This window comes from Mustelus asterias, chromosome 13 (assembly GCF_964213995.1).
Source record: "Mustelus asterias chromosome 13, sMusAst1.hap1.1, whole genome shotgun sequence".
Classification (NCBI taxonomy): Eukaryota; Metazoa; Chordata; class Chondrichthyes; order Carcharhiniformes; family Triakidae; genus Mustelus; species Mustelus asterias.
The window spans coordinates 98,737,586-98,752,325 of NC_135813.1; the positions used below are offsets into that span (position 1 = coordinate 98,737,586).

The following is a 14,740-nucleotide window of genomic DNA, read 5'->3' on the forward strand; positions in this document are numbered from 1 at the left end:
ACCTGGGGCTTCAGTGGCCCCCGGGCCCGCTGGCGTGACCATCATACCAGATCTCCACTAGTGGAGACCAATGGTGCTTCTCACCGCTATCATGCTGCGCCCGAATTCCGTGCATTGGGATTTGAACGGACTATGCATATTTAAATGTTACTTTAATTACGCTAATTGGACTTGCGCAATCTGGTTCTCACCATTAAGAAGAGGCTGGAGACTCGTAAACTATTAAGCGCCAGGTGTGAACTGGATTTTTAGGCTCAAAGTATTCTCCGGGACCGGTGCGTACTAATGATGTGGCGAGATCGGAGAATCCACCTCCCCCCTCCCTCCCTTCCTCCCGTGGTCTTGGGTAGCTTCCTAAACACGAAAAGATCTTTGTAAGCGAGTCCTGATGCACAAGTTTTATTAATTTTAGATCCACAGTCCCCTCCTACCCTTTTGCACCAATGAGTAATGGTCTCAATAAATAATGCAGCTGTTGTAGTTGCATAGGTCCTGTATCATCCAATGCTTTTGAGTGAGAAATGCACAGAATAGAGTAATTGGCTGCGTTGCTGCTGGAAATTGGCTTATAGTTTGCAAAGCTTTATTGCAGGCAGTTATATGATGGACAGGATAGGAAAGGCTAGAGGAAGAATGACTAATCTCTGTGATAGCAAGAAGTATTTCCGTGGGAATGTTGAAAGTTCACAAAAAGACTTTTGCTGAGGTACATTAGTTAGTAATTCAGGTGTATTTGCCAAATGGAGCATTCTATTTTGCATTGTATCTCTCGGGAATGGTGACTGCAACCTGAGCAATTGCAAGATGCAAAATCATTCTACTTGCTACATATTGTAGCACTTCTACAATTCACTGAGCAGGAATTTTGATTTTCCTAATTACTTACAGCTTTAAGTCGGGTTACTAAATATTTTTTTCAAGTTTGAAATCCTGATTCACACTCCTGTCGTGTTGTGCAATGATTTGGTTGTTACAATTTATCTGATGTTGCCTGATTTTCAGGGGCAAAGAACAGTACAGTACAGTTCAGACTTGCAAATGAGGCAGGTAGCCCATTAGCTAATCTGAGATGCTAAGGAGCTAAATGCATTTTGGAAGTAATGCAGCTGTTGATGGAGTTTACTTTACTAGCTGTTCTTTCTTTGCAAAGTCCAGTGTACCATTAAAGCCTCCTCAGTATTATGATTTCTTCTGTTAAAATGTTCAGTGCATATATATATATAGGGAAAAGTTGCTCCTGTTTTTGTGCAGATAAAGCTATTTTGTTAAATCCAGTATGAATCTGTAGTCAAGACTGCACACCAACACAATGGTATGTTCCAGTAAACCTCAATGGCTGCATTGGCTTCATTTTAAAAGTTCTTTGTTCTCTTTATTTAGATCATTTTACTACGTAGTGGATTTCCTGATGCATGTTTTAAGAGGAAAAGCCCTTCTTTTGGTCCTATCTTGACTTGTCTGCACCTGATGATGTCATTGTTAGCCTTTCTTTTTTGATTTAACGGAAAATGCTAAATTCACTTTCTTTTGTTAAGTACTTAGAAATGATTCTGTTGCAATAGATTGCAATTCTGCTGCCACTGGAAAAAACAATTGCAAGTTATACGCTGGTTTAATAAAGGTATAAATTGAAACTAGACAAGGGACCTAATTACTGTTCAATCTTAACATAGTCCATCTTCAAAGTGGATGTTTTTGGGGAGAGAAGGATGAACAAATGCAGCTTAATACAAGCTAATGAATCTATTTGAAAACAGGTTTTCAGCAACACCCACAGAACAGATGCAGATCAGAGGTCTGAAGTAAGACATTAGATGGGTAATAGTGCCAGCAACAAACAATGTTTAGGATTCATTTGAAAACGTGTTGGCGGACAATTTCAACATCTGACAACTGCAGCAATCTAATTTAAATTTTACAGTCTAAAATTAGGAAATCTAAAAGTTGTTGAATATGTGAATACACGTGAGCATATGGAATTGTGTTCCATTGAGGCTTCAGGTGTCAGCTTTGCAGATGATTGTAACTATTAAATTCTGCTTTATAATGTATTTTCAGCAATTAATTTTGGAGGACCGTTCAAATTCTCAGGAGTCTAGGCTACCTGTTTTAAAAAAAAATCCAACTGTACAAATGGCTGGTTTCCTACACCTCTTAAACTTTCAAGTGTGACAGACAGGAAATAGTTGTGCTATTCACTGAACTAACCCAGCAAAACTATATCATCCTTTTTTACTCTAGATGGCATTACATATATACGTAATGGAAAGCCATCCAACAACAGTGTATTGTGCAGGATGGGCAGTGGGCTTTACAGAAGGAATTGCACTGAATAGTATTATGATGAGGGACAGGCATAAAGTCTGAACCATATTATACATAGAGTCATGCAAATCATGCAAATCAAATGCTGAGTTACAAGGTATTAAGCAGTGTCATGGTGCAGGATGAGCTGAAAAGTGCATTATATCGACTAAGTAATATATAAAGAGCTGAATGCACTACATGTACAGCATGTAGGGATTGAATAAGGCATTACATGAGGTTTGCATAAATTGATCTTGGAGCTGTACAGACTGAGCATTACTTTATATAGGAAGCTGGATCGACTGATGTGCAGTAACTTGTGTTAGTGTAATGTAAATTATTGGGTAATGTATGACATGCACGGAAGACAATTTTCTGTAGTATATCAATAAAACTCAGTATAAGATGGTGACGGTATGAAGCATGGTTAAAAATGGCTGATGTCACTTCCCTTGACATTGGATATTTTTGTCTTTTTAATTCAGCATCTTCTCCCATCTGTAGCCCTGTTTTCCTAATGTCCATCTGTAGCCTTCAGTAAATGGTGCAAGTCATGTTTTATTCATTTAAAGTAAAACTGGAGCAGCTGGCTATGGCTTCATCACATCATGAAAGCCATAAAAATGTTATGAATGGAGAATTATTTGTTTTAAAATACTTCTGCGAATGCAAACCAGCTATTGCATGGTTTGAGAGATCTTATTAATTAATCTGATTTCTGTGACACTGCACACTAAAAAGCTTCACACCATGTGATATGATACTAACTCAGCAAAGGTCACGCACCGTATAGATTTATTCACCCAAATTTATGGCATTTAATGATGTTTAAAAACCTACTGGAAACAAAATTCAAAACAGGTGAAAATTCACTGGGGGTAATTTGATATGGGGAGACAGTGGCGTAGTGGTATTATCATCGGACTAGTGATCCACGCAGATGGTGGAAGTTACATTCACTAAAAACCTGGAATTAAAATGTCTAATGATGACATGATACCATTATTGATTGTTGTAAAAAAAAACCCACCTGATTTACTAATGCCTTTTTAGGGAAGAAAATCTGACGTCCTTATGTGGTCTGGCCTATATGTGACTCCAGATCCACAGCAACGTGGTTGACTCTTAAAATGGTCCAGCAAGCCACTCAGTTGATGGGCAATAAATGCTGGCCAAGCCAGTGATGACCACATCCTATGAATGAATAAAACAAAAATGACTTTGGGCTATGATGTAAAATGACCGACTACTGATTGGCTGCCTACTGGACATTTTTCCCAATTTTAATTTCTATTGAAGCCAGTAGAAACTGTTCCTACAGTCGTTGTACAATTTACCTTAGGATAAACTCAATCTCATCAATCTAGTCTTCTGGGAGAAAGTTCTGTAAAAGTACTTTATGATTCGAAAAAAAAAAATGATCAAACAAAACTCAAGTATTCATTGACTCTTGTGCTTCCATCATTTAACCCTGAGCTGTTGTCTTTAAAATTTCTTGCCTTGCTGCACCAGGCAGGAACTAGTGTAATTGTGGAGTACACCAATGCCACCCTGGACCTATAGTTTCAAACAATTATTGTATATCAAATGGTACGTCCCTAAGTTTAGTCCAGAAATTGTTTTTTCTAAAATAACTTTCAGCCGTAATATAATTTAACACCTGTCCTGAGGAGGGTAGACTGCTAACTTGCCAATTGGGCCTACTATTGAGGACATTAATCCAGGGATCTGCTAATGATAAAAGTGAAATGCTGCAGATACTAGAGTGCGAGGAAAAACTCAGCCAGTCTGGCAGCATCTGCGGAGAGACAAACAGAGTTAATGTTTTGAGTCTAATGTACCTTTTCTTTGGAACACTAATAACCTGATAATGATACTGTGGATCTGGTTGCTGCAAGAAACACAGCAACACTCATGGGCATGTGCCTTTTCCAGTTAATCTTTCTGCTTTAATTGCCCATCCTATGGGAGGAGATGCTCAGCCTCCAGTTGCCATACTATCTTTCCACCACTGTGATGCCTGTGGGGATACTGTAATTAGACCTGGACTTGCACTGTATTCACAATTCTCTTCTGTGAAGCTGACAACAATCTGCACAGCTGAGTCTTTATGTTGCACCATATTATCCCCAGCAGTGCAATATAAATCATATTGAATCCTTCATACACTGCAGTATTTGGGACCTGAAATGCTAAAGGAGTTCTTTGAGGTACCATTACACACTATCTACAAGCTGCTATAAAGAACTCTATTTCAAGTATGCAGTTTTTTTCTAAATATTTGAGAGAAAATGAAAACAGACTTGGATTTATATAGCACCTTATTTGGTCTTGTGCAAGTTTTGATTTGTTAACTATATAGTGGATCACTTTGATGAACATGGGCTGCGACTATTTACATAGGAACAGGAATTCAGTTCCTTGGTTCTGCCATTCAATGACATTCAATCCCCATTCTCCTGCATTGGCTTTATATATTTTCTGTTGGCTATTGGCTAGCAAAAATATATCAATAACAGGTATAAAATTATTCTCTGTTTAACATCTATTTGTAGCAGATTTGTTCCATTGTTCTACCAAGAAGTGTTTCCTAAATTCTCTCCTGAGTTGTTTGGCTTTTTTAAAGTTATGGACCCTTGTTCTAGATTCCTCTCACCAGTGTAAAACATTTCTCCCTATCTACCCTGTAAGTTTCTTTCAAAATCTTTTTAATAAATCAATTATATCACCCCGTAACCTTCTGTATTCCAGGAAATACAAACCTAGTTTATGTACTCTCTCCTCTTAATAAATACCTTTTGAGTCCCGATAGCTGACATGCGGGCAAATGTGGCACCCATTTTGCAGTAACAATGCTTCAGGAACAGTAATGAGATGACTGAACAGTTAATCTGTTTATATTCGGTGCTATTAGTTGAAAGGGGGTTGTTGGCGAGGATACTTTGGGGGGGGGGGGTAGTTGAAAGGAGGTTGTTGGCGAGGATACTTGGGGGGGCGGGGGGTGGAATTCCCTGTGACCTCTAAAATCTACCTGAATCACTGGAAGAGACAGTTATCGGTTTTAAAAGAACACTGTTGAGGAATACTTAAAAAAGCGCGGAGCTATTTCATCACCACATCATCCCTCACTTGCTGATCCCTTCCCCCAAGTAGAGTGCGTGTACAAATGAAGTTTAGACCGTCTCCAAAAGTTGCTAGTTGTTGGGTCTTGGGATGGGGAGTGGGTGAAGAAAAGTATCTGTTTAGTGCGTCTTTAGGACAGCTGTTGCCTGTCGCTCACAGTGCATTAGCCAGGAGTGAGTGTTTGATGAGTATGATGAATGAGGGCACTAAGCGTATAGAGCGGTAGCCGTTGATTGGAGCAGGAAACAGGGTAATATTGTACATATGCGCAAATGGTGTCTCACTTGAAATAAGAAAGGAAACTAGCTGACCTGGAGGTGCTACTTTACAATTCACAGGGACAATTGTGTGGTGCATTAATTATGAAGCACAATTTACTCCCCACCTTTACAATAGCTGTCTATTTAAATTTGACAGTACTGGTGTCAGTTTTTCATTGGGCAGACAGCAAGGAAAATCTGTACTGGATTACACTGGAAGGAACTGAATAACATTTTGCACCAACTGAACTGCAATGTATTGCTACCTAGTGATATATTGCCAAAGACTTTGCCACAAAACAGCCTAGAGAACAGCTACTTTGAAGTAATTTTGTTTAATATGAACTGCGATGAACCCATGATTCTATAGGGAATCTACTGTGTCTTCATGGATTGTGGTGAATAATGATCGGTAGGACTGTTAGTGACTCTTGCAGATATCTACGGATTGATTACAAATCTACAGGATTATTAATGTCATAATTTATTCTAGTTATAGAACTACATGTCATAGGATTGTTACTAGACTGTGGATTTCATTGGATAAATTGTAAATATAATAGGATTGCTACTGTGTTGAACCCAGTTCCATTAGATACCCCATCAATCACCAAAGGATTTTCTAGTCCTGAAGAATCACATAAAATGCGAGTTGAATGATTTTATTTCTATCACTCCCAAGCCGTCACACCCTTGAATTTTTTTAAAAATTTCTCACTGCTGGGTGAGGCAGAATTTCTGTAGAAAATCTGTAACCTGAGAATACAGGAAGTACTGAGCCAAGCAGGAAGTAATGGGGGAAGGGAGGTCTGCAGAGAGGAAAGAGGCCTGTTGCAGCTTCGCACGCCTGACTATTAGCTGTTGGAATGTCTCATTAGCATTTTGGTACTGTGTTCAAAATTATGAAAAAAGATAAGACTTCAGGACCACAGCGTGCCAGGACGTGTTCTGTACCTTGTAATGCGTTGCCCATTTTTCAACATGTTCTGTCATGTTGCATGAATTCTTAGAATTCTCTGTTTGAATTTTTAAGTCCCTCCTTCCTATATCACCAAAAGTATGATATTGTATCAATCATGCAGTGACAAGTTAGCCTTTTTAGAACATTTATTTTGGCACCTACAAGTTCCTATCCTGTTCAAACCAATCATAAGTGCAACTATACTGAAGTGACTTGCACACAGATCGTGTGCTATTGATGGGAGTTCTGCTGTCATATCAAAATAGTTAATTCAGTCATCCAGTTCTTCCTGAATCCTGAGAGTATCCATCAGAGGTACAGACAACACAGGTCTCTTTTTATATTTGATTTCAGACACATCAGCAACATGCGTATATTGTAAATGGAGGAGAATATAGATTAGCATTTAGAACATAGAACATAGAACATAGAAAGCCACAGCACAAACAGGCCCTTCGGCCCACAAGTTGCGCCGATCACATCCCCACCTCTAGGCCTATCTATAGCCCTCAATCCCATTAAATCCCATGTACTCATCCAGAAGTCTCTTAAAAGACCCCAACGAGTTTGCCTCCACCACCACCGACGTCAGCCGATTCCACTCACCCACCACCCTCTGAGTGAAAAACTTACCCCTGACATCCCCCCTGTACCTACCCCCCAGCACCTTAAACCTGTGTCCCCTCGTAGCAACCATTTCAGCCCTTGGAAATAGCCTCTGAGAGTCCACCCTATCCAGACCCCTCAACATCTTGTAAACCTCTATCAGGTCACCTCTCATCCTTCGTCTCTCCAGGGAGAAGAGACCAAGCTCCCTCAACCTATCCTCATAAGGCATGCCCCCCAATCCAGGCAACATCCTTGTAAATCTCCTCTGCACCCTTTCAATGGCTTCAACATCTTTCCTGTAATGAGGTGACCAGAACTGCGCGCAGTACTCCAAGTGGGGTCTAACCAGGGTCCTATAAAGCTGCAGCATTATCTCCCGACTCCTAAACTCAATCCCTCGATTAATGAAGGCCAGTACGCCATACGCCTTCTTGACCGCATCCTCCACCTGCGAGGCCGATTTAAGAGTCCTATGGACCCGGACCCCAAGGTCCTTCTGATCCTCTACACTGCTAAGAATGGTACCCTTCATTTTATACTGCTGCTCCATCCCATTGGATCTGCCAAAATGGATCACTACACACTTATCCGGGTTGAAGTCCATCTGCCACTTCTCCGCCCAGTCTTGCATTCTATCTATGTCTCGCTGCAACTTCTGACATCCCTCCAAACTATCCACAACACCACCTACCTTGGTGTCGTCAGCAAACTTACCAACCCATCCCTCCACTTCCTCATCCAGGTCATTTATGAAAATGACAAACAGCAAGGGTCCCAGAACAGATCCCTGGGGCACTCCACTGGTCACTGACCTCCATGCAGAGAAAGACCCCTCCACAGCCACTCTCTGCCTTTTGCAGGCAAGCCAGTTCTGGATCCACAAGGCAACAGCCCCTTGGATCCCATGCCCTCTCACTTTCTCAAGAAGTCTTGCATGGGGGACCTTATCGAACGCTTTGCTGAAGTCCATATAGACCACATCCACCGCTCTTCCTTCGTCAATGTGCTTGGTCACATTTTCAAAGAACTCAACCAGGCTCGTAAGGCACGACCTGCCCCTGACAAAGCCGTGCTGACTACTTTTGATCATACTAAACTTCTCTAGATGATCATAAATCCTGTCTCTCAGGATCTTTGATTTGGGATTTGGGATTTGGGATTCTTTGATTCACATTGGTGCCAAAATTCCAGAAAGGCAATGGTAAAATATCTGAAACCAAGGGCTGCCCTCCCTCTGCTGCAGCTTGCACATAGAGCAATTTGTCAGTGACAAATCTTCAACTTGCCTGGAATATTACTTTTCATGGATGATTCCAGCAGTCTCCAAAGCAATGGGCTCATTCAATTAATGCATGTAGGAATATGTCACCTGCAAGGTTGCAAATTACATTTTAAATAGGATGTCTGGAGATCTTTAAATTGATTGCTTTTACCTCTTCCCGGTTAGTTTTTAATCAACAACCAAATGCATTTATATGGTGCTTTTAATACAGTAAAACACTCCCAAATGTTTAACAGGAGTGTAGTCAAATCAAAAAAAAAATCACCAAGCTTAACAAATAGACAGTAAAACAAATGACCTAATGCTTGGCCAAAGAGGTAGAATTTAAGGGGCCTCTTAAATAGGAGAGCATAGATTAACCCAAGGTTTAGATGATTCAATCATGAGTTTGCCATGCACACCCTCTGTATTGCATTGAAATGCCAGCCAGGACTTTGTGCTCAAGTCTCCGGATTGAGGCTGGCTCTCATGACCTTCTGACAGAGACCAGAGTGCCATCACTGAGTTATGGTTGGGACTTGAAGCCAAAGTCTCTTCAGCAAGGCATTACAATTGGCCTTCAGTTACAAACAAAAAATGAACTCTTGGTCAGTCCCTTTTGAAAAGTGTGTGGGCCTATTGGATAGAGACAGGTTTTGTGCTTATTGGATACAGACAGGCTGTGGTTCAGCATTGCCCTCCACAGTTGGGTTGTCTGTCAGTTAAAACTTACCTCATTCAAATGTCCATTATTCACATGTATGTATGCCAACTGTAGTTTGTGCAAATTGATCACAGCATGAAGGTTAGTGCTCACAGTAGGAGGACATGGAAAAATTAGAAAATAATTACAAAAAGGCAACATTTTGAAGGGCTGTTTTAGGATTGATTTAATTCAGAAGCTGTATGCATAAAATCACACTTTATCACAAAACAATGGAACATCAATGTATCATTACATGGCCTCTGAAGCAAAATTATTTTCATAACATTTTACACGAGTTTAACCCATTCAGTTCTTGTTATTCTGCTTATCTTGAAGGATGAGTTTTTTTTTCCTTTCCCCTTTTGTGGTTTCTGGTTGGTGCACTCAGTGTGTTAGCATGTGAGCAAATTTTGCTCCCAGACCTCTGCCAATCATTCTCTTAAAATGTCTGAAGAACAACCCAATGTGTCTCTGGCTTTCCCCTTTTCTCTTTGTGCAAGCGTCTAGTCTCTGCTCACCATAGTAATGTGGTTGAGACCTAAAATGTTGTGGAGGATTACCAATTCTTCCTCTAATTTATGATGTAGCACACTGAGCTATGTTGTAAAAGTTTTGCAAAATTTCTCAAGTTAATTTGCCTGCCCTAGGACATTTACATTCACATACTAGACTTCCATTCAGTATTGTGTGCTCTTTGAGCTTCTCAGCTATTAAAAATATTCAACAGCCTTTTTTCAAATATTTTTAAGTTTTTGAATTATGGCATGATTTTTGTCTGCATTTCAGTTATTCACCCGCTAGATACATATTTTAGAGAATCGGTTACCTCTCATCAGGCGTAAGAGCAAGATGCACAGTGATCTATTGCTTCAACTCGTATGAAACATCAATCGCAGTCCATTCTAGAAGATAGCGGATTTGTTTTTGTCGAGAGTGGAGGTTTGATCAGTACTGTGGATGAAGGAGCGGAAGGAGATCCTGCAACGAAAATGCACAGTCAGGTCAATACTCTGATTGAATATAGCAGCTGTGTTGCACCATAGGACTTTTAAGGCAAAGAGGAAGGAAGGCTCTCTGTGCAGTTCCCATTTTAGCTTTAAAACTTGCTGTGGTCTCCTGCATTCAAATGTGTGTTATGTAAACAGCTGCATCAATAATACAGCACCCACACAGACTCTTGGCTGTCTGAGTTTTGCCATTGTTTAATGGGGATTGCATACCTCTCCATGTATTATACCAGTACCGTTTACAGCTGATTTCACATACAATTAGTCAAGTCTCATGTGATTTACTATTGTCACTTGAACTTTTCTCTTCTTCCTATCCCCCACTTAGTATCTCCTCCCCCGCCTTCCAGAAAAATCACATAATAGATTCTGACCTTAAAGCACAATGGAAACCTTGGACTCTCCCTCCAAACAGGTGTTGAAGCTAGGCTATTTAAACATGTTAAAAGTGAGATTGTTAGGCATGGTTATTACGAGTTATGGAACTAAGGTGGGTAAATGGAGTTAAGATGTAGATTAACTATGATCTAACTGAGCAGAGGAATAAGTTCAAGATGTTCCTAAAATCATGGAATGTTTTTTCCCATTTCTGAAGATGAGAACTAATGATGAGGAATCATTCAACATATCATTCAATGCAGTAAATGCTGTCAGATTGTTTGACAGGTCATCAGATGCGCCCTCTATCCTGCCCTCTCCTATTGTCCACATATGCACACACATCATCAGCAAGGTGAATGACTAGCAATTGCTATTTGGAGGACTGTTGCATTTGAGCTGATGGACCTAAAGCTATTTTTAAATATTTAATTTGTGATGTAAATGGTTTTGTATTTGCCAGGCTATTTTTTTTACACTGAATAATCACTAACCTTTTCTATACCTATTTCTGCAGTAGCTTGGGTTATCCTGTAAATTAAAGACAGCATAAATACTATATATATTTCGACACTTGGACATGCAACAGCAGCTCCAATAATCATGGTGTCTTGTCAAGCACTTGCTATGCAACCTGTCTGCAAGTATGCCACCTAACCCCTTTTAATTTGCTGCGCTCTTTGGCCTGCACAGTGTTCTGGATGTCCATAATGGCATTTTAAATGGATTCACCAGTTGTCCGGAGTTAACCTGCTTTTTTGAAGTTTATATTTAATGAAAAAAATCATTTTCAAAAGTTCCAGCTGAGATCTTAAACCATAGAGCCAGACGATATACAAGATAAACCATGTTCTATCATTTGGAGTGCTTGGATACAATGTTTTTATGGGTTCTGCAATCTAACTTTTACTTGTTTAGTATGTTTGTCATTTTGAGGGTGCATGGTCATCCAGGCAAAAGAGTTTGCACGTTTGTATAGGTGTTGACTGTGATAATGTGAGGAGTCACCGTAGTCTTGAGATACTGATACTCCTGTGAAAGGTTTAAGGTAAACAACAAGATCTGAATCTTTGGAAATTATCTCTGTGAGAGTTGAACATTAAACATCGCAGTCTAGAAAACAGCCAATTTGTACCAATTAGTGGGCACCACCCAGAATCTGGGAATTCTTATATTTAACTCCACTGAGAGTAGCAGGGTTGGACAGGCTTAAAACACAAGTGTAGCACACTACAAAATACATAACTAGTTTCAAGGAAGTAAGTGCAGGGTGGACAATGGAATGCTTGACTTTTAATGCACTCATTATGTTTGCTGTGGGAACTATCTGTACAGTTCACTTCTTTAAAGTTTTTGTTTTTTTTATCTCGTGCTCCCTCTACTATTGGGACAGATCCATTTGAGGATTTTGTTGTACCTTGGGGGAGGCACTGGCCTGGTGGTATTATCGCTAAGGCTATTAATCCAGAGACTCAGATAATGTTCTGGGGACCTGGGTTCGAATCCCACTACAGCAGATGGTGAAATTTGAATTCAATAAAAAATATCTGGAATTCAGAATCTACTGATGACCATGAAACCATTGTTGAATGTCGGAAAAACCCATCTGGGTCACTAATGTCCTTTAGGGAAGGAAATTTGCCATCCTTACTTGGTCTGGCCTACATGTGACTAGAGCCACAGCAATGTGGTTGGTTCTCAACTGCCCTCTGAAATCACCAAGCCACTCGGTTCAAGGGCAACTAGGGGTAGGCAATAAACGCTGGCAAGCCAGTGACACCCATGTCTCACAAATGAATAAAACAAAAGTGTAGCATCATAGCTAGGTAGCTTTAATAACCAATGAACTAACCTGTGAGTTCCATCTGGCTATTCTTTGAAGGAAGATATTACATCTGGGCCTGATGTTGTCCTTATCCAGTATCCATAGGCATGCACTTTCCAGTAGAAGTCACTTCATGGTGATCTGAAATGGGAACCAGATTTGTGAAATAGACTTGTCTTTTTATGTCATATTCTGAAACTCGCAAAGTTCTTAACAGGTAGTGATGGACATACAGACAGGTACAGGTATCATACAAACAAATCCTTTCATGTCTTATTAAGATGATTTTATGTGTAAACACCCTGCCTCATGTTATTAAACTGTATGTAGCAGGAGATCACAGTTGCAGTTTCTGGTAATTGCTTCACTGATTTTTGATTTTTTTTGATTTGATTTATTATTATCATGCATTTGCATACAGTGAAAAGTATTATTTCTTGCGCCCTATACAGACAAAGCATACCATTCGTAGAGAAGGAAATGAGAGCGTGCAGAATGTAGTGTTACAGTCATAGCTGGGGTGTAGAGAAAGATCAACTTAATGCAAGGTAGGTCCATTCAAAAGTCTGACGGCAGCAGGGAAGAAGCTGTTCTTGAGTCGGTTGGTACGCGACCTCAGACTTTTGTATCTTTTTCCCGACGGAAGAAGGTGGAAGAGAGAATGTCCAGGGTGCGTGGGGTCCTTAATTATGCTGGCTGCTTTTGCGAGGCAGTGAGAAGTGTAGACAGTCAGTGGATGGGAAGCTGGTTTGTGTGATGGATTGGGCTACATTCATGACCTTTTGTAGTTTCTTGTGGTCTTGGGCAGAGCAGGAGCCATACTAAGCTGTGATACAACCAGAAAGAATGCATTCTATGGTGCATCTGTAAAAGTTGGTGAGAGTCGTAGCTGACATGCCAAATTTCCTTAGTTTTCTGAGAAAGTAGAGGCGTTGATATAGTTCTTAACTATAGTGTCGGCATGGGGAGACCGGGACAGGGTGTTGGTGATCTGGACACCTAAAAACATGAAGCTCTCGACCCTTTCTACTTCGTCCCTGTTGATGTAGACAGAGGCATGTTCTCCTTTACGCTTCCTGTAGTCAATAACAATCTCCTTCGTTTTGTTGACATTGAAGGAGAGATTATTGTCGCCGCACCAGTTCACCAGATTCTCCATCTCAGTCTCGTCACTACGGTGGTGTTGTCAGCAAACTTGAAAATCGAGTTGGAGGGGAATTTGGCCACACAGTCATAGGTGTATAAGGAGTATAGTAGGGGGCTGAGAACACAGCCTTGTGGGGCACCGGTGTTGAGGATGATCGTGGAGGAGGTGTTGTTGCCTATCCTTACTATGGGTTAGGAAGTTCAGGATCCAGTCGCAGAGGGAGGAGCCGAGGCGCAGGCCACGGAGTTTGGAGATGAGTTTTGTAGGAATAATGGTGTTGAAGGCTGAGCTGGTCAATAAATAGGAGTTTGACATAGTTGTCTTTGTTATCTAGGTGTTCCAGGGTTGCGTGCAGGGCCAGGGAGATGGCATCTGCTGTGGACCTGTTGCGGCGGTAGGCAAACTGTATGGGATCTAGGTAGTCCGGGAGGCTAGTATTGATTCCTGCCATTATCCTTTCGCAGCACTTCATAATGATGAATGTCAGCCACCGGATGATAGTCATCCGGTGGCTCTGACATCTGCTTGGCTTTTCTTGGGTACCAGGATGATGGTTGTCTTCTTGAAGCAGATAGGGACCTCAGATTATTGTAAAGAGAGGGTGTCTGCGAGTAACCCCACAGCTGATCCACGCAGAATCTGAATGCTCGTCCGGGTACCCCATCCGGGCCAATTGCTTTCCGTGGATTGACCTTCGAGAAAGCTGCTCTGACATCTGCACTGGTGACCTCCAATACAGGTTCTTCCAGGGTGGAGAGTGTGCTCTCGCTGACCTCTTGCTCAAAACGGGTGTAGAATGCATTAAGCTCATCATGGAGGGGTGCATTGGAGCCAGCGATTTTACATGCCTTCATCTTGTTGCCTGTTCTGTCTTGCAGACCTTGCCATAATCGGCGGGGGTCTGTGTGGCTAGCCTGGGACTCAAGCTTGGTCCGGTACTGTCTTTTGGCATCTTTGATGGATCGCCTTAGATCGTATCGGCTTTCTTGTATAGGTCAGGGTTGCCTGACTTGAACGCGTCAGACCTGGACTTCAGCAAGCAGTAGATATCCCTGTTCATCCATGGTTTCCGGTTGGGAAACAAGAGGATTTGCTTCTTTGGCACACGGTCCTCTACACACTTACTACTGAAGTCAGTTACTGTGGTGGCATACTC

The 14,740-nt window shown here is 41.1% G+C and overlaps 1 protein-coding gene and 1 long non-coding RNA gene across 3 annotated transcripts in view; one reads left to right on the top strand and one right to left on the bottom strand.

Moving 5' to 3' along the window:
* The window catches only part of LOC144502944 (uncharacterized), a 30,858-nt gene extending 20,693 nt beyond the window's left edge, over window positions 1-10,165 (bottom strand). Inside the window, exon 1 of the long non-coding RNA XR_013499402.1 lies at window positions 10,054-10,165. This is a non-coding gene — a long non-coding RNA (uncharacterized LOC144502944). The remainder of the gene's footprint in view (window positions 1-10,053) is intronic.
* grk3 (G protein-coupled receptor kinase 3) overlaps window positions 1-14,740 on the top strand; it is a 247,284-nt gene that overhangs the window by 14,732 nt on the left and 217,812 nt on the right. The gene's annotated exons all lie outside the window — the stretch shown is intronic.